The sequence below is a fragment of the Salarias fasciatus genome, chromosome 14 (assembly GCF_902148845.1).
Source record: "Salarias fasciatus chromosome 14, fSalaFa1.1, whole genome shotgun sequence".
NCBI classification, from domain to species: Eukaryota; Metazoa; Chordata; class Actinopteri; order Blenniiformes; family Blenniidae; genus Salarias; species Salarias fasciatus.
In genome coordinates this window covers 4,501,763-4,524,512 of record NC_043758.1, presented here as the reverse complement: position 1 = coordinate 4,524,512, position 22,750 = coordinate 4,501,763, and the positions used below count along the sequence as shown (strand labels likewise).

Sequence of the window (22,750 nt, the reverse complement as noted above, 5' to 3'; positions counted from 1 at the left end):
TTCAGTCTGAGAAACGGGAAAATACAGAGACATCCGTTTTCAGATGAAAACTGCGGCGTCTGACCGAGCCGACGGATCAGCTGCTGCCAGAAACACCAGAAACGAGCCGCACAGCGCTGCCCGCTGCCAAACGGCTTCTCTAACAGCGGAGAGGGAAATCCCTCATATTCACTCTCAGGTTCAAGCTCAACTGACCGCTGGAAGATGTAGTACTGGAATCTGAGGGGAGGTGATGTTTCATTTAATTTTGCATTTTCATCATCTTTTGATCTTTCCATTCAGTGTTAATTCTGCAAATTGTGACACAATTTTGTCATTTCACCTTAACTTTGGGTAGCATGCAGAAAAAGAAACAAAAAACAAAAGAAAAGGTTAAGCAGTCATTTAGAGGAGGCAGCTGTCAGTACAGAGAAGAGCCCTGATTTAACCCAACACACCACCAGGGGGCACAAGTAAGGTCTGAAAACCTGCTCCTTCTGTGAGTTACTTTAGTTTTTACTGTTCGTCATGAACAGCTGGCATTTCATTTTCCTACAGAATAAGAAAAGACAATAAGATTTCAGTGGAATACAAAAGAAATGCTTATTAATGCCAGAGGGAACTTCTTTAATATACTCATTCTCAGTAAGTCTTCTTTTTTGCCGTTGTGCAAATTTTAAATATATCAACATATATCTTGGTGGTTTAGTTTACGCAAGAAAAAAGTACCAATTGTGACAATTATAAACTTTTTATTTACTAAAATACAGCTTAAAAGTGGTGAATAGTGAGAATTCCTCATGGTAATTCATGTTAGTCACATTAGTGTGAGCAATACTTAAGTATGAGTAAAGTTACATCCTTCAAGAAGTATATAAGTAAATGGGTTTATAATTTATTACTAATTTATCATTACTTTTTGTCTTTTATTATTATTATATTGACAATAAGTCAATAAACACAACAATGTCTATCTATAGCCTACATAAATAAAATATAGTTACTTCTTAATTGTATGTATTTATTAGTAAAAAGGAAGTTAATGTAGTTGGGGCAGTGGGACAGTCGTAATGGTTCTTTGGTTTCAGTGTTTTAACTGAGAGAAAGTGAGGCTGACATGCAGAGGAAGCGAGAGTCATCAAGTCATGCAGAAAGACCCCCCTCCCCCCCCCATCTCCCCCCCTCTCTCTCCCCCCTCCCTCCCTCTCTCTCTCTCCCTCTCTCTCTTCATGCATGCATGTGTGTATGGTGTATGGGTGTGTGCGCGCTCCCTCCCGTGTGCGCGCCCCCGGTATCTCTGTTTCTCTCGCTTGTTTCTGTCCTCCCGTCGGAGGCTCGGAGCTTTAAGCGGACTCTCTGTGCGGATAGGAGCGCGGCTGAGCGGAGGAACCGGACCGTGAGTAGCTCCTTCTTTATTCTGCCTTTTCTTGGCTCCTGAGCGGAAGAAGCTTCACCTGCAGAAACGCGGCGCGTCGCGCGGAATCACTTCTCGTCACGTCGCGCGCATCATGAAACATCTGCTTGACCAGCCCAGCCTCTCCTGGACCTGGAGCCAGGTGGATCCAGGTGGATCCAGGTGGATCCAGAACTTCTGTCAGCCTCATTTATCTCCGGCTCAACTTTCAGTTTGTCTTTAACAGAAAATGCTGCTTCAGATTTAGACTTTTCTAGACAGCACGAGCTCCTAACACCTTCATATCTGATGCAGATCGCGTGAGCTGTGGTCATATTGAGTGTAATGACAGCAGATGGTGTTAATGGTATTGGCGCTTTGGGAAATGAGAGTGGCTCTAATTTCATTTCAGTTTAACAGTGATCCTAATTTACACCAGCTGGGAATGGGCTGGGTTCATTCCTGATAATTTCTCTTTTAATCACAGTTTTTTTTTTTTAACTTGGGGTAATGATCACACTTTTCCACCCTCATTCAATCTATCTATCTATCTATCTATCTATCTATCTATCTATCTATCTATCTATCTATCTCTGGATCCTGGGGTCAGCTCCTTCTCGGATTAAAACCAGCCTCCCTCACTCAGCTCCATGCTCTTCCTCTCTGCCGGTGAGGCTCCATAAACCTGTTTTGCGGTCTTTCTATCTCAACATCGCTCTCCTCTCCCCTCCTCTCCACCGCCGCCGCCGTTAACTTGTTGCAGGGATAAGTATGGAGCAGCCTGCGCAGATGGAAAAGCAGGCGGTGCTCTGCGTTTGTGCCCCGGCTCCCCGGCTATTGACCGCTCGCCATTAATAAACCATGAGGCACCAACAATGAAATCAACCACTGGCGTCTCTCGGAGCTCTCGGGCTGCTTCCAGCAGCAGAACGCCGCCTGTTTATCAGTTCGGCCGCCTTCTGCTTCGATTCTCTCAGGTCTGTTCGTCTGAAGTCAGAGTTTGTTGCATCGTTTTGGTGGAAACAGTCACATCTGGAGAATGACTCTGGAGGTAACTGGGCAGCTGTGGCTCGGTGGTACAGTGGGATGTTTCCCAGTCTGGGTTGGTGGTTCCAAAGTGTAGGATAAAGGCGAAGTTCTTTCACCACTTAGTGCTGAGTTTTTGGTGAGAAACTAAATGTTTACGGTTGATTTTCACCATTTGAATCGCGTTTTCCCTCAACTGTATTGTGATGCATTCAAGGCTTTCTGCTCCTTTTCCTTCGTTTTCTTCTAATTTTATGTTTCAAGTCTGAAACAGTCTGCAGAACATCATCTTATCCATCTGTGATTGGATTATCACACGATTGTTTTTTTTTTAATGGTCATTTTATTGCCGTTTCTGTAGTGTTGAGTGTTTTCTGTCACAAAGACATTTTGCCAGGGTGACATTCTGCAGGCTGCAGAGCCCATCTGGACAGCAAACCCACGAGCAACTCAGCGATCATCAGATATCTGGCATTTTGATACGATTTGCTTAATTTCTGCTGCTGATTCTGTGCTTTTTCAGTCAGGAGCAAATGAGAAATGATGCATTTTAGTGTTTTTGATCACAATTCTAAATGAATGAATGAATGAATGAATGCTGGGTGTGGATGGTTGTGGAGATTTCCGGATCAGATCTGAGGTGATCAGGTCTGTGGGGGGACGGAGACGCCAGGCTTTCACTGAGCTTTAATGTTCTCAATGAATCTTCTGCTCCTCTTTTCTTCTCCTACATTTTTAATATTAAAATCAATAGAACCTCATTTTCCGCCCGAGCCGCTCTCCGCCCGCGGGGAAGATGGATGGAGTCGGTGTTTCTTGGATTTTCATCCTGAACTTGCTTCAGCTTCTCCCTCAGCAGGGGGCCTCAGTGATACCACCGAGATGAAAACCTTTCTAAAAGTGGCTCCTGAACCACTTTTTTTAAAATGTGCGGCGCTATGATCATCTCTGCCGCTGCATCTTTTATTCCTCTTCAGGAGACCCCCCCCCCCCCCCCCCCCCCCCCCTCTGCCGCTGACCTGCTCCTGACCTTGCTGGAAAGATAATCTGTGCAGTTTTAGCTCCAACCTTGAAGGCAGGAGGATGACTGTGGTTTGCTGAGAGCCCCAGCTTTACTTACCTCTAGTTTCCACACACACACTCACACACACTCACGCACATGCAACAGCAGCAGCAGTCCTGCTCCAGAGAGACCATGCCTCCTCATTGTCTGGACCCAGAAGTCAGACGGCGGCGTGACCTTTAGGAGAATGCGTTGTTCACCCTTCCATGAAGCTGTGAGACGGTCGACTCCGGCCAATCACCAGCCTGAAGCGTCACTTCGGCAACAGTTTGATTCTCAGAACAATCCTCCGGATGTTTGTGGTGCTTTTTAAATGTCACCTGCTGAAGTCTGTCGCCTGATTGATTAGAAAAAAAACCGTGTTTTGATGGCAGGAGGGGCGCGGTGGAGCAGTGGTTGATATGAGTCAAACTTGAGGTAAAGACGCTGAGTCCTGCAGTGTGACGAGTTCTGGATAAACGCTGAACAAGACGACGACTTTCTTTAAACACAGCAGTATTGAAGGCTTTTGTTTGATACTGTAGCGGTGTTCTGGTGTCACACAGCGACCTCTAGTGGTTCCAGACGGTATTGACCAGGATGATTCCATACTGCAGTCACATGACGAGACAGCAACTGCAACAAATGTGATTCATCATCCAGGAAATGTGGTGTGTTTCAGATGTTTTTTATCGCGATAAGGATGAATTTGCACCAGGTGGTGCTGTTCCAGTGGTTCGATGAAGTAGTTAGAATATCCTGGTGTTCCTGTGTGGAGTTTGCATGTTCTCTCTGTCTGCGGAATCGTTTTTTTTTTTTTCTCCAAAGTTCTTTGGTTTCCTTCGTCACTTATTACATAAAGTGAGTTCACAGCGCTTTGAAAACAGACGTATGTCCAACATGTGGCAAGAAATCAGGAATCAGAAAACACACAATAAATGTCAGTGTTCCTGCGTTAAAACTAAAGTTAATGTGTGTGTCGCTGCCCTCTGAGGTCCGGTTCAGACCACGCTGGGTTGGATTTGCCTCCTGAAATAACTGCAGCTTGAAGTATGTTGTGCGTATCAGTCGACTGATAAGATTAAGGGAAGAAATCTTCCTTGGCCTATTCCCGGCCTCCGATTGGCTCTCGGCTGTGTGCGTTGGACCAACGGACGGATTCAAGTAGGACGCCAAACAACGAGGACAAGAAGCGGTTTGGAGTTTTGAAAGGACGGCGGATGAAAAGCAAAAGCAGCAGAAGAAAGGAACGATGGATGGATGGAGGGATGGAGGGAGGAGAGCGAGATTACCAAGAGGCCTTCGGAGGTGAATGAATGAGGAAGAGTCGGCAGCGATGCTGTAATTGCTCTCCAGAGAGGCGCTGATAAGCAGCACTTAAGAGCCTGTGTGGTTAAGTAATCACAATGATTAACGGCTACAGCGGAGGAGAACAACGCCGACGAGCTGACTGGCAGGCGGAGCGCCGCCGCAGCGCTCCGTCACGTTCCGCCGTAACATAAGACCCCCGCCGGGTCGCCTCGCCACCCCCCCCTCCGCTCCCCGCCCTTTGTGTGAGCAGAATTTACCTCTGCAGTTTGTTTTCAGGGAGGGTTCCAGTCGCTCTGTGAAACGTGAACCTGTGTGACGGCAGCAGGTCGTCCCTGCCCGAACCGCAAAGAAAACACAAGAGGATTTTTAGATAATTAACTAAATATTCAGTGTATGAGAGTAGATGTCAGTGAGTAGATGTGAATCGGTACACACCCCACAAAACAAAGACTCAAATACAATCCTGTAAATGCGAGGTCTCCCTGTGCGGGCAGGAGTTTTTCCTTATCAGACTCCACTCCAATGATTTTGTGTCCTTAGTTGCTAAAATGGATGAATTTACCCCAGAGTTAAAGATAAAACTGTCACCTAGGTCTGATTGCTTTATTTCGGCTACCGTTTACATATTGACATGTCCAGAGCAAACGTGTGGAGCGTTATCACAGTTACTGAGCGGACTTCTGTTTTTATGCCTGTTGGTTTAGCCGGCGTTGACGTGCGCACACAGAGCGCTGTTATAAACACGCAAGATAAAGAACGGCGGGGAAGAAACACGGTGCTGGAACAAGCAGAACGTGATAAAAACAGCGTGTTTGATGAACTGCAGTCAGATCGTCCCACGGCTGAAACACACGAGCGAGGATCTGATTTCTGTCACACGCCGACGGCCGGCTAGAGGAGTTCTGGGATTTAATACAGTTTGACCATCATTCAGTAGAAAACAGCCTCGAGACAAACCTGGTTTGAAGCTGCAGTTTATAAAAAAAAAACCTGTGAATGAAGTGATATTATGATTCAAGGATGTGTGGAAATGAAAGTCCAGGTTTTTCACAAACCCCAGAGGTGACGAGCAGCTGAGGCTCTGAAGACATTCGAAGCAGATAAATTTGTTATAGACTCGCGTTTTTTGGTTTTTTTCAGAATAGCGGTTGCCTGCAGGCCGGACTTCTTCCCTGTCAGTGAAACGTGAGCCTGAAGCCTCACGGCTCATATAATTGGATAATTGTTCTGCAGAGGACAGGTGTCAGTCCTGAATCAGCAGGATGACTCACACACACACACACACACACACACACACACACACACACACACACACACACACACAGATTGCGACGCAATCTTTTTGCGGACTTTTCATTTACACTTGAACAGCTGAATGATCATATCTTAAGACCAGACTTCATTGTAAGATATTTTTTGTTGTTATTTTGCTTCAGATCGTGACTTTGTGTTGCATTATCTCCTGGACTGGCTATTTTTTCCGGGGATGTAGCATTAAAGTGTTATTTGAGCGATCCTCTTTCACTCATGACGTTGTTCTCTAAACAAACTAAAAGCTCAATCTTGTTCGGTGCTTCTGCAATTAGCACGCTTTATGCAAGATCTCAGCCTTTGCTTGATTGTATCTTTTATGTTTCTTTTAAAATGCAGGACCACAAACACACACACACACACACACACACACACACACACACACACACACACACACACACACACACACACACACACACACACCCAGAGCAGTCCTGTGCTGCATGTTTAATTGGAGGTCTCTCAGGAAAGTGCTGTTTTTGTGCTTCGTTGGAGGCGACCGCTTTTGTTTCCTCTGAGTGAAGAGCTGGTTTACATCGACGCCTCCTGGCAACCTTTTGCTCAGTTCCTTCTCTAAACGAGGAGAAAATTTGTTTTCCTGAGAATCGGCGACTTCCGCAGCACCTCAGAAGGCCACTGCAGGGTTTAGAATTGTTGCAGTAATGCTGCAGTAATGAGGGTTGTTTTAAAACAACATCAGTCTTGTGAATTTTTACTTTTCCAGGATTTAACTCAAATGACTGTGATGAATTAAAAAATGCCAAATATTTTCAGATTGCGAATAAAAGAAGAAGGAATAAGTCAGCATCATGAAATCCTCTGACATTTTGTACAAGAAACAGACTTTAAAGTTACAAGACTGCTGCATGTTTCTAAAATGAAAACTGCTGTTGTGTTTTGGATGTTCCTCTACACGACAACGGCGCTCTGAGCCTCTGAAAACACGATTTTGAAAACAGTTCCCTTGGTGGAACTTTTTTTTTTTTTTTTTTCAGCATTTCTGAAGTTTCTGCTTCAACGTTTTCAAAACGTTGCTGCGTAAATGCTAAACTTTTGTTAACAGCAACTGCAAAAACGATGTGTCTAAGTCAGCGGGGTGGCAGAGACAGCAGCTCTGCAGCTTGACGGCTGGAGAAGAGAGTTAACTGAAACAAACAGTTCAGCTTTCTAAAGGTGTCGCTTAATTCTGTCATGCCAGCGCAGACGAAGTTAGTCGAGTAAAATAGTCCACATTTTTCCCTCCGTGTCTCCACAGTGGTGCTTATGTGAGCTACACACACACACACACACACACACACACACACACACACACACACACACACACACACACACTTGCGTAGCGAGGAAGTTTCAGCCTGAAACAGATCAGGAAATGAAAAAGACGGGATCAGAAGAGCCGTGAAGAAATGAAAGGAGCAAAAGAACAAGAGTGTTTCAGTGACATGATGAACTGTGTGTGTGTGTGTGTGTGTGTGTGTGTGTGTGTGTGTGTGTGTGTGTGTGTGTGTGTGTGTGTGTGTGTGTGTGTGTGTGTGTAAAACAGGGCAAACAGTGTTTTCAGGCAGACAGGAGTGACCTCATCATGCCTTGGGTGCATTTAGGCGCGGCGTCAGACACACACACACACACACACACACACACACACACACACACACAGAGTCTCCGGCGTGCAGACAGCAGCACCTGTGTCCAGCATTAGAGCCGTTCTGAGGGTCGATAACATCCAGCTCTCTGTGTTCTTTCCCATTAAACCTTCATCCCTCCATCCTCTCCTCTTCTCTTCTTCTCTTTCCTTTTGCTCATGCTCTATGAGGTTTGTTCCAGTTTTTCCAGTGTGTAAACTGACCTCGTGTGTTTCTATCGATCCAGCTGCAGCCCTGCTCCACCCGTCCTCCTCTCACATTATCTCTTTCCACTTCGTGTCGTCTGTTTCGTGCTGTGGAGGTGTAGCCACCTCTCTTCACTCTCAGATAATCAATGCCTGTCATCTGATTCCCTCCTCCGATCTCCGTCCAGCGGCCCGGCTTCGTCTCAGTCCAGACACACAGCTCCTCTAGAAACCATCACACACATGTCACATAAAAACTAAGACTTTCTTTCTTGATTGGTTTTGTCTGGTGTGTGGGTGGAAGCTGCTTCAGGTGACGGTTGTGACGCTGGAGCTGGGATGCAGAGTCCAGGTCGCCCATGGCTCTGAACCTCGGGTTCTGGCTGCTTTGTTTCACTGGCGTTTCCTTCTCAAGTCCTCAAAAGCATCAATGGAACCAAAACAGGGACGGATTCAGCAGCTGCGCCTTGTTTCTCTCCTCAAACGTTCTCAGAAATGCTTCTCACGGAACTCTCTCAGTAATGAAAAGAGGAGGTTTGGGAGCCAGCAGCCCTGTTGGTCTGGTGTGAACCAGAAGAGATGTGATGGTCGTGAACGAGTCGGTCCTTTGAACGGCTCTTTCAAAGCGAACCGGTTCCCGGCAGCCTGCGAGCTGTTCGTACGTTCAGACTGTCGGCGCTGCCTGACCGGCTGAGGACGTCTCTGAGCCCGAGGTGTGCACAGACAGCATTCACGTAAACGCCGCTGGCAAACGCGCAGACGGTGTTTTGGACAAACTGGTTCCTGTTAACTGGTGAAACAAACACACACACACACACACACACACACACACACACACACATATGTTGAATCGATGGGAAATTTAGCACAAAGTTGTAAATGTGCTGCTACTTTGTCGCCAACTTCTCTCCATTGTTCAAATCCCACACTAACAGGATAGAACACGGCGTTTCCATGGCGACCAGATATGTTGACACGCAGGGCGGCACGGTTACGTGTTCGCAGACCGGAGGTGTTTTGATTCACGCAGTATTGTTATACAGAGTGATTAAACCTCTCCTCCATGAGCCATCTACTGCATTATGGGATTTATGTGAATTTCTGGAATCGTCCACATTCTGGGCTCAGACCTGCGGGAACGTCAGCCCCGCCGGAGCCAGAGGGCGATAAACCACCACACTTCTGTGCAACTCATGCAATTTATGTAGAATTTACATTTATTTGTATGTTTCCGATCCAGTTGAAAATAAATAAACTAGCAATATGAGTGAGTTCTTCAGGCAGACAGAAAAATAAGAATATTAGCACCCACTTCCTAAGTATCAAGAAAAGTCTCTTTTATCATTTATTTATTTCCCATCAACCCACATTTTAGCCAGATAATAAAGATTATTTTTGTTTGTGAAGACGAGCAGAGCTCTGGTTTCAAGCGGGATTCATGCGATCCGTGCAGTAAAACATGAGAATTCATTTTCAATTGATTCATTTCTCACGCAGGCCGGTCAGACGTCGGGTCTGTTTTGGGCTGTAAGTCATGACAAAAGTGTGTATTTTTTGCTGGATACACACTGATTGACGCAGCGAGTCTCTGTGGTGAAACGGTGCTGCGGCGCTGCTGCCGTGCACATCTGGGAGGAACTGCGGACCACAGCGCACTGCAAATAATTATAAATAGGTTATCACTCATAACAAGAGCGGCGAGCGCTCAGCGGTGCAGCGAGGAAGAAAGAAGTAAAGGTCACTGATACAGTCGCAGGGAAAACGCTGCATTTATGCAGAATATATCTTACCAAGACAACCAAGACACCAAGACAGTCATTCAAAGGTTTAATGGCTCCAGAGGAAAAAAGAAAAAAGGATTGTTTCTGGCTTCTGTAAACATTGACAGTTTTCAGAGACAGACAGGGAGCTTTTAATTTGTGGTAACTTGTTTTTTCCATTTCAGCTCCCGGCTTCAGCCTGACTGCAGCCGGACTGTTTGTTTTCTGTCAAGTTCAAAATATACCAAACGATACTCAGATATTAGTTTTTCTTTGGTTTACACAGACTCTTTCCAGACTCTGACTTCTCCAGTTTAGAGATCAGATTCCTTTTCATTTGTCTGGACTGATTTGAGGGTCTGTGACACTTTGACCGACTGCATAAACCAACTAAAATAAAACCAGGAGTCACAGTATGAGTGCAGGATGTGAGAAAACGCTTTCAAACAAATACGAGTGAATTTGTCCTGATAGGGCTCCGCCTTGTATTGTTGTTATTATATTATGAAGAATGATGCTTCAGTGCTCTGTGTGCTCTGACAGGGCCAAGAGAAAGAGCACTGTTACTCAGAAAAATACAAATATTTGTATCTGTTACTCAGCTGAAGCAGAAGTTTCAGAAGTTTTATGAAAACTTGGACCAGGAGTCATTTTCAAGACGCAGGTTTCGTCTGCTAATCCTGAAATGAGGGAAACTCAGAGATTTCAGTTTGACAGAGGGAGGTAACTGAAGCCAGAGAGTAAGGATTACTCTCACCTGGTAACTGAACCTGCGTCAGTTACTGCGGGAACAGACTCTCTGGATCTAACCTGCTCTCTTGACGTTACTCCCAGGTGTCTCCGGTTTCAAACATGTTTTTATATTTCATATTGAGCTGCTGCCCAGTCTGCTTCTCCCCGTCCGTTTGAACCTGAATTAAATAAACTAACAGCCTCCAATTCACGCAGTTTTCGCTTCTAACATCAGGACGACCTTTAAACCGACGCTTTGACCCCAGCAGCAATGTTCCCCCTCTTTTTACAGCTGCAGCGTGTTGCACTACTTTATTAAAACATATTCAAATATACCATAGCAGTAAAATGAAAACCCCTCCCTCCTTCCCGTTGCCATGGTGACTCGTGAAAAACTGGCTCTATTGATGCTATCTTTCTAAAGTTGTGACGCTGAACTATTCAGAGTTGATCAGACTAATCCAGATCAGCTGTTCTGGAACCGAACAGTCAGATTCCTGTCTCAGAATTCAGACTGAGACGCGGAGTTTGTTGAACCTGCTTGGTGAAACGGTGTTACTCAACACCATTAACAAGAATAGAACCGACCAATCAGAAGAGACCAGACAAAACAGGATGTGGCACGGGAAGCAGCCGCATCCTGGAAGAGCAAACACACACACACACACACACACGACTGAAGACTTTTACACGCCGAGGAGCCCCACTGCTATCGTACTTGACATTAATGTGAACTGTGACCCGATGCAGACTCGAACCTGAACACCAGCAGGGAGGAGGTTCTAAAAACATCCTCGCCTCTCACTGCTGTTCAACATTAAACTTCTTTCTGGCGGCGTTTTGTGGGTGTGGCTTCCTCCTGAGTGTGTTTGGGGCAGTTTCTCTTACCCATCAACACTCATAGTCTTACACATTCACCCACGGGTCTGTGTGTGTGTGTGTACACCTCTGACACACACACACACACACACACACACACACGCGCGAGCCCCGGTGGGTTAATCTGGCCGGCCGCCCTCAGAAATGAGCGGAGGCTTTCTGCAGCCTGTCATTAGAGGTGCTGACGCCTCCTCATGGTGGAACAGCAGCGCTCAAGGACTCGGTGTGCAAATCACCGTGACCGACTCCAAAAAAGGTTCACTCTCTCGCCGGAGCCGGGCTGTGAGTACAAAAGAAGTGCCAGTGTTTTAATACACTGGAAAAAAAAGGTTTCGGTTTCTTTTTACCCTCTCAGCTTTATCAGACACAACCTGGAAAAAAAAAAAAAAGAGTTAAAGTTTGACCTTGAGGCCAAATATTCCACTTAAAGTGACTGATGGGAAGGACTGTGGTCACACAATAGACCAAAATAACTGCATGTGTAGTTTGAGCGGTAAACAATAATAGGAGGAAATACCAGCTCTTCGAACAATTAAACAGGTAAAAATGAGATGTGCTCTGGGTTTAGTGGTGGAAGATGAACTGCTCAGGGCACCGTGAGGCAAACGAAGCAGGTCGCTGTCTCTCCGGTCGTCAAAAGACAGTTTCAAACAGTCCTGAGGATCCAGTGTGTGAAAATAATTGCTTTTGTGTTCATTAGACTGCAGCGCAGCACCTTTTTCAAACAGGAAGTCTTGTCAGTCGACCATCATTGATGCAATCCCATCATCCCTGAATTCATCGCCATCTGCAGCTTCGTGGTGGATAAAAGTCCTGAAGCACAGATCCCCAGAAAGCATTTCACCGCAGTAGAAACGCTTCAAGTTACCTTCTGGTGTTTGTTTTTTCTCTGAGTACGCCTGAGAACGCACCGCTGGCGAAGCGGATTGATTCACGTCTCGCTGTTGTTTTGTGTAAAGTCCAGTCCATTGCCTTTTCAGATTGGCTGTAAAAACACGGAGCTAAGCGTCCGCTGCACGCCGTCCTGTGCGTCGGCTGCGGGAGTCAGCAAGATGCACACTCAGCAGTCGAGCAGTAACGAGCGCTGGGCGATCCGATCGCAGTCACATTTGCCCATTAGAGCTCGGAGCGGGACACGTCTCAGAACGTGTGGCACTTTTATTGGAGTCATCAATTTCCCTCGCAGGGCGCCCGGTTCGAGCCCACGTGGGCCCTGCAACACGCTCCGCTGCACGGCCGCCCGAGCATGAAACGAACAGGCGGGATTAAGTACCTGCGGCCTCCGTCCCTGGCCCGCCGCCTGCTCCCTCTCAGATAGCCCTCTTCTCTCTGCTGCGCCTTTTATTCTCCCCTCAGAGGAGAGCCACTGTCAGGTAGGCTGCTGAAATCAGCACTGAGGGTTTTTCCTGTGGACGCTCTGCAGCGGGAGAAGAGACGGCATTAAATTGCTTCTGCAAGGTCTGCCGTGAAGGCGTGACATGATCACATAAATCTCTAAAAGAACCTCGACGCAGCACCGCTGGACCAAAACCAAACAGCGTTTCTTATCTATAATTCATCTTTAGTTTTCATGTATGCAATTTTAGTAGGCTAATTATTTAGATATAAGGAACTTAAAATGTACATTCACTTCATCAAAAAAAAAAAAAACCCTCCAGAATTAGATTCTGTGAAAGCAATTAAAGGAAAGACGGAAGAGGAAAAGGAAGCTTCAGATTTGCAGGTTGATTTATTAACCAAAAACTCCACAAAGGATCAAAGCTGCTGTTATTGTGTCCATTAAATTCCCTCATCGGGCTCCTCTTTGTTTCACTTGTGTTTCTGTAAACAAGCCCTGCGTGTAAATGCAGCTTTTTGATTGAGTCTGTACTTCCTGGAGACGTATTTAGAAAGAGGAAGTGGGAGACATGAAAGCGGGGCTGACCTCCCGAGTGCCTGAGGAAAAGTGCCGCGAGCTTCTCAGCCTGAAACTGAAACTCCCAAAATTCCAGGGATTCCTCGTTGTCATGTGAAATCGCTGAAGGGGGGGAGAGACGTTCACACCCTGAACTCGGTGAGATAAGACGTTTCCTGGCATGAAAAAAGAGATTTGTGACAAGTCAAAGTCAGTGTTGCTTGATTTTGTTGAGATGATTGATGTTTTTATGTTGAAAAGGGACAATTTTATCACCTTTTTTAGCCAAAGTCAAAGTGAGCTGTATTCATCCATCCATCCCTCGCAGTCCGCTGCCAGAGTCCTGGAGCGACCTGGGAGCCTACTCCCGGTCGGCCTTCCCAGGTGACCCTCTGATGAGAGGTCACCGGGTCACATCCTCCTCCTCCTCTCGACGTGGAGGAGTCGCGCCTGCGGAGGAAACTCATTTCAGCCGTTTGTATCCTGGACCCGGAGTTCACGGCCGTTAGGTGAGGGTGGGGATGTAGATGTAAACACGTTTCAGGAATCTTTCCAGCTCTAAATGCTGGAATACCAGTGCAGCTGGTCTGTTTAATAGACCTGTAATGGTGTCGCTTTACACTCACGTTTAATTGGAGGATAGAAATAGCTCTCAACAGGACTTGAGGGCTAAAACACACACACACACACACACACGGAGCCAGGTGAGGTGGCCGCATGAGGCCAGCGGCTCCTCGGGCTCCAGTCTCGTGACTCAGCCGTGCAGCTGATGGTGCGCTGGAAGCTGTTATCATGCGGTGGCCGCGCTCCGTGTTGTTGCTCTCCTGCTCGCCGCTGCTGCTCTCAGCAGCTCTGTCATCTTGTCCGACATGCGCGGCGGCGGCGGCGGCGGCGGACGCCGTGTTCGGGCGCTGCCGTAACACGGAGACATCCTGTCCTGATTATTATTTTCGTGCGTTCGGCTCGTTCGCGGTTTGCCGAGGCTCTCATTGGTGACCTGCTGTGGGAGAAGTGACACACACACACACACACACACACACACACACACACACACACACACACACACACACACACTCTATCCACCTGTTTTCCACCAGCATGCTGGACTGTCACCACTCGTTCTCCAGTGTGATCTTTTCGGTGTTTCACTTCGTCAGTAGGTTGTGAAAACGTCTCCTCCGATTCCAGAGCAGCAGGACGGGCCGGAGCGCGTCTCTCGGTTCCTACGGTCGCGTTGAAGTAAACAGATCCCGACCGGCTGCTGTCACCTTGCTGTTGACCAGCGCCGGCCGGAGTGACGCACGGCGAGCAGCGATTTCCTGCTGAGCTCTACAAATCGCAGTGCGTGGCAGGCGTGTTCTGGTCCCAGCGGCGGCTGACATCCAGGTCGCGGCGCTGACTCACGGCCGGCCGGCCGGGACGCCGTCGGATGCCGCGGCAGGGCGCTTCGCTCCAGAGATACAACAACAACAAAAAGTGATTAGCTTGCTGGAGACTGAGCCGTTCTAATAATACAGTCTGGTTCGTTGGGTCCAGATATACCCGATCGTTTCGGGCTAATCTCATCTGAGGTCACTGTCTGAGGCGACTCACCCCTAACTGGGTTAGGCGCTTGATGGATCGCCGTCATAACTGGAGCTGGGAGAGGCGTCCGCAGCGCCGGTGACGGCCGTCCGTCAGCACTTCCTGTCACAGAATTCAAACTCGGATCAACACGTAAATGATGTCATCTGTAGAGTCTGTTATTGATTCACTGAAACATGTTGAAACAGGAAGTTGCTGGTGAGCTTGGTTTTGGATTCATAACAGCCGTTCGATCAGCCTGCTGTGGTTTCCTCAAGTTGAATTAGTTAATATAACAGTGAAGAGTTTGGGACGTGTGGTTTGTGTCTCTCTCACTATAATCGCAACAATATAATCATTAATGTTCTGCTATTTTAGGAGTTCTGGAGGCAGAAAGGCCTCTTCAGTGTAGAAGATGTGCGTAAGTGGCGCTTGAGGTTTTGTTTGGACTTATATAAGTGGCTTTACTTCGTTTGGTGGAGGAGATTTGAGGGCTTGTTCAGACCGAGTGTTTCCAGCGATCGTTTGATTGGACTGTGGATGTGATCCAGGCGGGGGTTTCCTCATTTCGCTCCAGTGACAACAAGTTTCTTCCTGCCTCAACAAACGAGCATTACCTCATTTAAGATAAGTAAACTTTGTCCGTGTTTTAAAGGGAAGGAAAAGTGCGAGTGTGTGACTGAAAATCCTAAAATTGCTTTAAAAATAAAAACAAAAAACGTGGAACTCAATCCAGTCCTGGCTGGTGCAAATTAGGGGCCAAGAGAAAGAGCACTGTGACAATCAAGCTTCTCTGCACTCAGGATAATGGAGCTCCATGGCAGAAACTGTCTAGTTGGAGACTTTGAGGCTCTGCTGTTTTTCCTGAAGCTCCTCTCTGCACCCGGAGCGCCGACGCCGACACCGCCGGTCGGTTTTCATGTGATACAGCAGATAATCTGAGCTCGCCACAGGTGGCGTGTTTACACGGCCAAACGAAGCCGGCGAACGCCGAGACGGTCGCAGGAATCTCTGTTCATCAGGCCTCAGGCCAGCCGGCTGTGAGAGACAGGAGGAAAACACATGAACTCAGCTGGAGTGTTTGTAAAGCTGCGCTCTGAAAAGTCTCGTTTGGACTGAGTGAGAGGATCGAACGTGACTGATGATGAGTGAAAAAATAGGATTTGAGTCCATAGTAATTAAAAGGAAAAAGATTTAACATATATGAACACTTTAATTATGGTACGGCATTTGTATTTTCTTCATACAAATACAGAAAACCTACAATAAATAAGTTCTTAAACCAAAAACAAGATTATTTTAGCTCAACACAGACTGTTAAAGTGTGATTTGACCAACAGTTTTTACATCTGGATTTTAAAAAACAGACTTTAAATTTCCTGAGAATGCACTTTTACTACGTTTACGCTTTTTTTTTTTAAAGCAACACGCACACTTAAAACCAGACCTTAAATAGTTTAAAACTCTCATACCTCAGGGTGCTAAGTCAAGAACGACCTGCTGGAAACTCGTTTTCAGACTTAGAAACTTGTTTAAACATTCAGAAAGAAAAACTAAACTGGGAGATGATCTGATAGAAAAAAGGCAGTAAATAAAAGTCAAGGTGAGCCCGTTCAGGAAACGCTTCTCAGCACAACAACATAAGAAAAAGGAAATCGTTATAAATTCATCGTTTCAGACATTGTAAATCACATTGGACAAAACCTTTATTAACAAATCATACACAATACTTTTAGGCTGATTTGAGTTATTTAGCTACTTTGAAGCAGGCTTTTTTCTGGATTCTTCACAGAAACAGCATCTTATAATTTAAGCTTAGAAATAACTGAAGCGTCATTTGTGGGCAAATCTGCAGCGACACAGTGGACAAAGAGCCAAACGCCAAATCCAGCGTAGCACATTTTCCTTCATATTCACAGATTTGATGTGACTACTGAAGGCTGTTTGTGTTTCTGTTGTGCTGCTGTGTTCCTCAGTCATACGCTTAGAAGGCTTTTTATCTTTTTACAATGACTCACTTGTGTGAAATAGAGTAAGAAATGTAGGACAGCAAAAACAACGTCAGCCATCTGGAGGCTTCAAGCACCAACAGCCCAACTCATGACATTATTTCTTGAAATTGAGCTCCATGTTGTGTTTTGCAGGGTGTGTATTTGCAAGATATTAGGACTATATCTCATGTTTTCGCTGTTATTATAAGACAAGGGCTGAGAAAAAAAACACGTGTTTTTATTGTTTGTGCTTTTTCTTTTTATTTGTAATATCCAGCTTTTTCAGCTCCATCCTGCTCTTCCTCCCTCAGCCTTCCTCACATATGCTTCATCTAGTCTACTTTCAGTCTCTCCATCGCTCTTCCTTCTCTCCCTGCATCCCTCTGTTTACGTCCCACACGTCTCTGTTCGGCTCTGCTGAATGAAAGCAGATCTTGTTTTAAACACTGTGTTCCTGTTTCACTTCCTCTTCCAGACGGTCCTTCGTGTTAAATTGGTTTCATCCTCGAGGATATAAAAGTTTCCACGCAGTCCTGAAGCTTCCTTGATAAGACTCAGGAGATCTGCTCAGAGTTTGCATGTTCTCCCTGTGCAGACGGCTGGATGGATGGATTCCTTTGGTTATTTTGCAGCAGGACACGCCGGAAGGTTAAGAAGGTGGTTTATACGAGCGCACTTGAAATAACGAGGCTATTTCCTCTCAGAACAAAGTATGAACACCCATTTGAAGAGATCGCCGTTGACCTCTCTGAAAGGTCAAATATGGCCGCGCACTGACGGAAGCAGCAGATCTAGACAAACGCAGAAACACACAGCGAAAGAGCTCAGCACTGGAATCGCTGTGCTCTGCTCTCCTCTCACTGCTTTCAGTGTGTGTGTGCGTGTGTGTGTGTGTGCGTGCGCCGTGGGGCTTCTCTGACCCACGCTGCCGCTTTTCCCACCGCACTTATGGGAGCTGACACCAGGCTGTCCTCCCTCCTGTTTACAGCTCATCACGACAGTCCGGCTCCTCTGGGACGCCGGGCTCGAACTCAGAGCCGCCGGGACGGACGTGCAGCCAAAGCGTCGCCTCTGCGGCACGTATCAATTACTAATGCTGATTTAAAACTTCTAATGTGAGCTGAGTGTTTGTAGAAGAAACACATTTTTTGTAACTTCTGCAGAGAGCAGACTCGAACCAGGGATTTACTGAATGTGAGGTGACGGGGCAAATCACTGCCCCACAAACGCCACATGTGAGGCCGAACACACGTGAGGAGAAAGTCTGCTTTAGTAGTGAAGTCTAATATTTCACAGCTTTATCGTGGCAGCAGTATTTGTCTTGGGCAGGAGTTGGGTCTTTTGTCAGGGACAGAAATGCCTCCTTATCTCCCAGCTTTGTGACTGCATCGTGATCTTTACAGCTTGTCAACAGCGGACAATGAGAAAGTCTCCTGTAAAGCTGTTCAACCTGTTTTTCTTTCCCATGACAATTATTAGTGAGAGTAAAAAAGTGAAACCTGCACCGCCGTGGTCACGTCGACGCTGAAGGAGCCGGGTGCCACACATCCGTAGGTTTCCTGTTAAATGCTTTTTCTGTGTTCTGAGGGTTTTACACTGCATGTGGATCAGGATCAGGATCTCACCCGGAGAGGATGAGAGGTGCATTAAGGTGTGGTTCATGTCGGCGCAGTACCTCCGGGTTTCACTCGCTGGATCCGTCGGGGCAGTTGTGTGGATGAACGTACAGCTTTAAAGGGGCTGTATCATGCTTTTTTAGCGAGTCCAAACCCTAGAAATGGCATTAACATGGTAATAGTTTATTTTTGGCGCTAAGGGAAAGTAATTTTGTGTTGAAATAAAAGATTTTCTGGGGCTAGTTCTGAAATCCGGAAGAGAAAACGCTCCGTTTCACTGAAAATCCCGCCTCTCCCCCTGTGGACTTTGACTGACAGCTACTTCAACCAATCAGCGCTTCAAAACAAATACGCTAGCCAGCTTTAGCTCTTTAGCTCTAGCTTCTCTACACGCAAAAACGTATTTTCCTGTTAGAAACTCACCAAGCGCAGACCCTTCAGACCCTTCAGACCCTTCAGACTCTTGCTCCTGCTTGACTGTTGCTTTCAGACGATGGTTAAAGTTTATCTCCATAATCAGAGTTAGAAAAAAGCGGCGACGCTGATTGCCGAGGGCCTGCGGGAGGGGGAGGGGCTCAGGGGAGCCATCTTCACCATGTGACGTGAACGTGGGAAACAGAGCGTTTTCACGGGTGCGGGAGGGGCTGCCTCTCTGAGCAGCACAACAACGAGGAAAGCTCAAACATGCAGGCACGAAGGAAAAAAAAAACACTTTGGGGTGTTTTTGGTGAGTACATAACTATATAACAAGGTTAAAACATACAAAAAGTGAATTTTGCATGATACAGCCCCTTTAAGATCCCGTTTACTTTTTACCCATAAGGAAAGAAGGTTTTCCCCTTGCTGAGATGTTTCGGCTGCTTCTTCAGTCCTCCCCAGTCCGTCATCAGTAAATTCTCCTCTAAAGTGAGGAACGATGAAATGAAGAGGATCCATCCAGATGTTGGTACAGCTGTGTGTCGCTTAGAGAGACGCGGGATCGACAGTCGCTCAGGTGGAGCTGCAGATTTTAATGGTGATGAACGGTTTCTTGTTTCCTGTTGGGGAGGTGGCACCGAGAGCAGGAGAGCGGTGGAACGATCGATCTGTTTTCCTTCGCATTGGGGAATTTTACACAAAAACAAACACATAAACACAGAGATATGAAGACTGGTTGTGACTATAACGCAGGATTGACTTACTGTGGGAAAACAGTGTCATCATTAAACTTCATGACTGCTTTGAGTCCCGCCTGACGTCTGCCATGAGATGTGGAGGTACTCTCTGCTCGAACAGTTCTCCCTGTTAGCACATCCAGACCTCTCAGGACATGTTGACAAACTCCAGGAATAACATTTTGTGGGCCTCATCTCGATGCCGAAGCGTGTGATGTCCAGGAAACGTGCAGCGCTGGACCCTGTTGTGTAACTGCGAGACGCGGGGCAGCGCATTCCCAGATGCAGCGGACTGTAAACTGATCCCCGACTCCAGCCGTTCCCGATGTGATTGAGATTGTTTTACAGCGTAGTGCTGCCGGGAGATAAACCTCTGGGCAGCCCTCGTTAGCGGTGACGGACGCCGCTCGGGTTTCATGGGGCCAGACTGGGCCGATCGGAGAGGCGTCCTGTTGCAAGCGGAGCTCAGACTGACTGCCTGGGTGTAAACAGCCTGCAGAGCCGACACAATCCGCAGCGCTCCCAGCAGGTTTTAAAGGGATACTTCAACTTTTTGGCAAATTGGCCCATTTAGCGCAATTCCTTAGTCATTTGGAACAGCATACTTACTTTTTTTGTGAGGACGAGCTGTTGTTTATTCAGAGGTGAGTCGGGGAAGGTTTTCGGGACGGACACAATGGAAGTGGATGGTATTTTTGGTTCCCCCTCGTCAAACTCATCAAATACACAATCCAACAACCCCAAAACACTTTGGTGGACAGGTTATAATCCGCACATTCACTACGCTGTGAAATATTAATGCGAATTGCGAGATTGAGTTGTTTATGCGAAGATTGCTAAGACAGAACTACTTACTAAACATGGCGTCTGGGCGTAGTGATTTCAAAAGAAAAAGTAGTTCCCAGTATTTGCATCAGTGTCGTAACGCTACAATATTATTTGTTGGTGTTCCACAGCGTAGTGAATGTGCGAATTATAACGTGTCCACCAAAGTGTTTTGGGGCTGTTGGATTCTGTATTTGATGAGTTTGACGAGGGGGAAGCAAAAATACCATCCACTTCCATTGTGTCCGTCCTGAAAACCTTCCCCGACTCACCTCTGAATAAACAACAGCTCGCCCTCACAAAAAAAGTAAGTATGCTGTTCGAAATGAGTAAGGAATTGCGCTAAATGGGCCAATTTGCCAAAATGCTGAAGTATCCCTTTAACGTTCAGGCCGTCTCCAACAGGTCTGGAAATCCACGTGTGGAAGACTTCATCAGATTCAGTCTGTCTTCTGGCTTTACTGCAGTGTGCAGTTTGACCGCTGCTGTGGTCTGGAAGAGTTCATGTCACCACCTATTGATAATTTCATGAAATTATTGATAACAGTTCCATTAAAGATAACAGTTCATAACACACACACTGGTAGAACCTGAACCCTCTACAGTGTGGAAAACCCAGTTTTTCACCTTTTCATCTTATGTCTCCCACAGTCTAAATTTGTTAGTAGGTTGGGAAAAAAAAAAAAGGAGGGAAAACGTATTTATATTCCCATGAATTTCTGTTGCATAATGATAAGCTGATAAGTCGACCTAATTTGGATTTGGACCGTGAAGCAGATCTGGGAATATTGAGTCCCTCGGTAGAATTTTTGGCATCGATCTTTGACACTGAGTGATGCTTTGCCAAGGAGATGGAAATACAACAGCGTTCATGCTATTACAAGACTCATAAAGACACTTTGGCTCCAGTAATGACCAGATCAATCCACAGCGGACCACCACTGGCTGTTTGATGAGGGGGGAATACCTGTTTCCAGACGGAGAAAATCCCCCTTCTGCCTGATGCTTTTACCCGATGGGAGTGTGACTTCTGTCCAGGCCGGGTTCGAGTCGATGCCTTCGGTCTGGACAGTCGACATTCGCCAGTCTGTTTGTGTCTCAAAGGAAAGTTTTGCTCCTCTTATCATTTTCACTAAAGATGTTTCTTTCAACGAAGGCATTCCTTGAAAAAGCTCTACTGCAGAAGTTTGTTAAAAAAAGAGAAAAGAGAGGAATTGGCTGCACTGTAGCTACTCTGGAAAGAAATGGTTTTGGGTCAAAGAAACGATGTAGAAAACCCAGTTCTTCACCTTTTTCTGTCCTGATAATTGATCATGTTTGTTCATCTTTTGTCTCCTGCTTCCTAAAATCAAAAAAAGAAAGAAAAAACAGATGAATTCACTCACATGACAATGCTAAGTGGACTTCATCTGGACCATGAAGCAGATCTGGGAGTTTTGATCCCTTGGACGGAATTTTGCCGTCTTTCTTGACGCTGACTGATGCCTTGCCAAACAAATGGAAACACAACAATATCCGTGTTATTATAAGACTCATAGCGACACTTTGGCTCCAGCAGTGACCAAATCAATCCACAGCGGACCACCGCTGGCTTTCTGATTCATGGTTTGCCTTTTTTCAGAAGCAGAATTCCCCCTCCTGCCTGATTCTTTCACCCGATGGGACCCGAGGACTTTCTGATTTTGCTTCAGCCGGGAAACAAATGTGCACAGATAAAGACACTTTGTTCCGTTTTGGTAAACTCATCTCACTCGGTCCTGAACTTTTATCGGCGCCGCCCGCCGAGGCAGACTTGAGCGTCAGGAGGAACTTCTCAGTGTTTGTGGAGTCAAGCTGTGCACACAGAGCATGTTGTGGAAGCGATTATCTCCCAGCTCAAAGAGCGATAAACTCAATCCAAACCCGGACAATAATTCTCCGTCCAAACCGCCCGAGGTGTCAGGAAGCACGCTTAGAGGCAGGTTCATCCAAAAGCAGCTGCTCCTGAAGCCATTTTTCTTCAGGTTGTCACTGTCTGTGCAGAACATTAAATCATCTCCTTCATTAGTCATGCAGTTATGTTGAGTGTGGTGATGAATTCCAACACTTAAGTAGATGATGTTCATTACTTTTCTCTCTTTTCCTTGATTTCTTCATCACATCTGCATCTGTACGTCCAACGAGCAGTAATTTGAAAACCTTCAACTGTTTATTTACCCCGGACCTTATACTCTGCATTTATAGATCAGATGTGTTTCTTTTCTTTTGGAGGGTCTCAGGTCTCTCTGGTTTGGTGTAGTTTCGTTTTTAGCCCATCATGCATGAGATATTATGTGAATATGAAGAAATGCTGCACTCCTTCTTTATTTGACCTTGATTTGCACAAACCAATAAAATGAAGCCAAACGTGAGGAGAGACTCACTGGTACCAACGTAAACATCAGAATAATGCCAAAGCTCTCATGTA

The 22,750-nt window shown here is 46.3% G+C and overlaps 1 protein-coding gene and 1 long non-coding RNA gene across 2 annotated transcripts in view; one reads left to right on the top strand and one right to left on the bottom strand.

Moving 5' to 3' along the window:
• Positions 1-1,263: 1,263 nt before the first annotated feature.
• gpr4 (G protein-coupled receptor 4) overlaps positions 1,264-22,750 on the top strand; it is a 36,762-nt gene continuing 15,275 nt past the window's right edge. The window contains exon 1 of the mRNA XM_030109330.1: positions 1,264-1,375. The gene's annotated coding sequence lies outside the window, so the exon portion shown is untranslated. The remainder of the gene's footprint in view (positions 1,376-22,750) is intronic.
• On the bottom strand, positions 13,016-18,438 carry LOC115401140 (uncharacterized). The gene is made up of 4 exons (XR_003932868.1): positions 18,385-18,438; positions 14,239-14,841; positions 13,432-13,605; positions 13,016-13,331 (listed from the first exon to the last, which is right to left on the bottom strand). It is a non-coding gene; the product is annotated as an uncharacterized LOC115401140 (long non-coding RNA).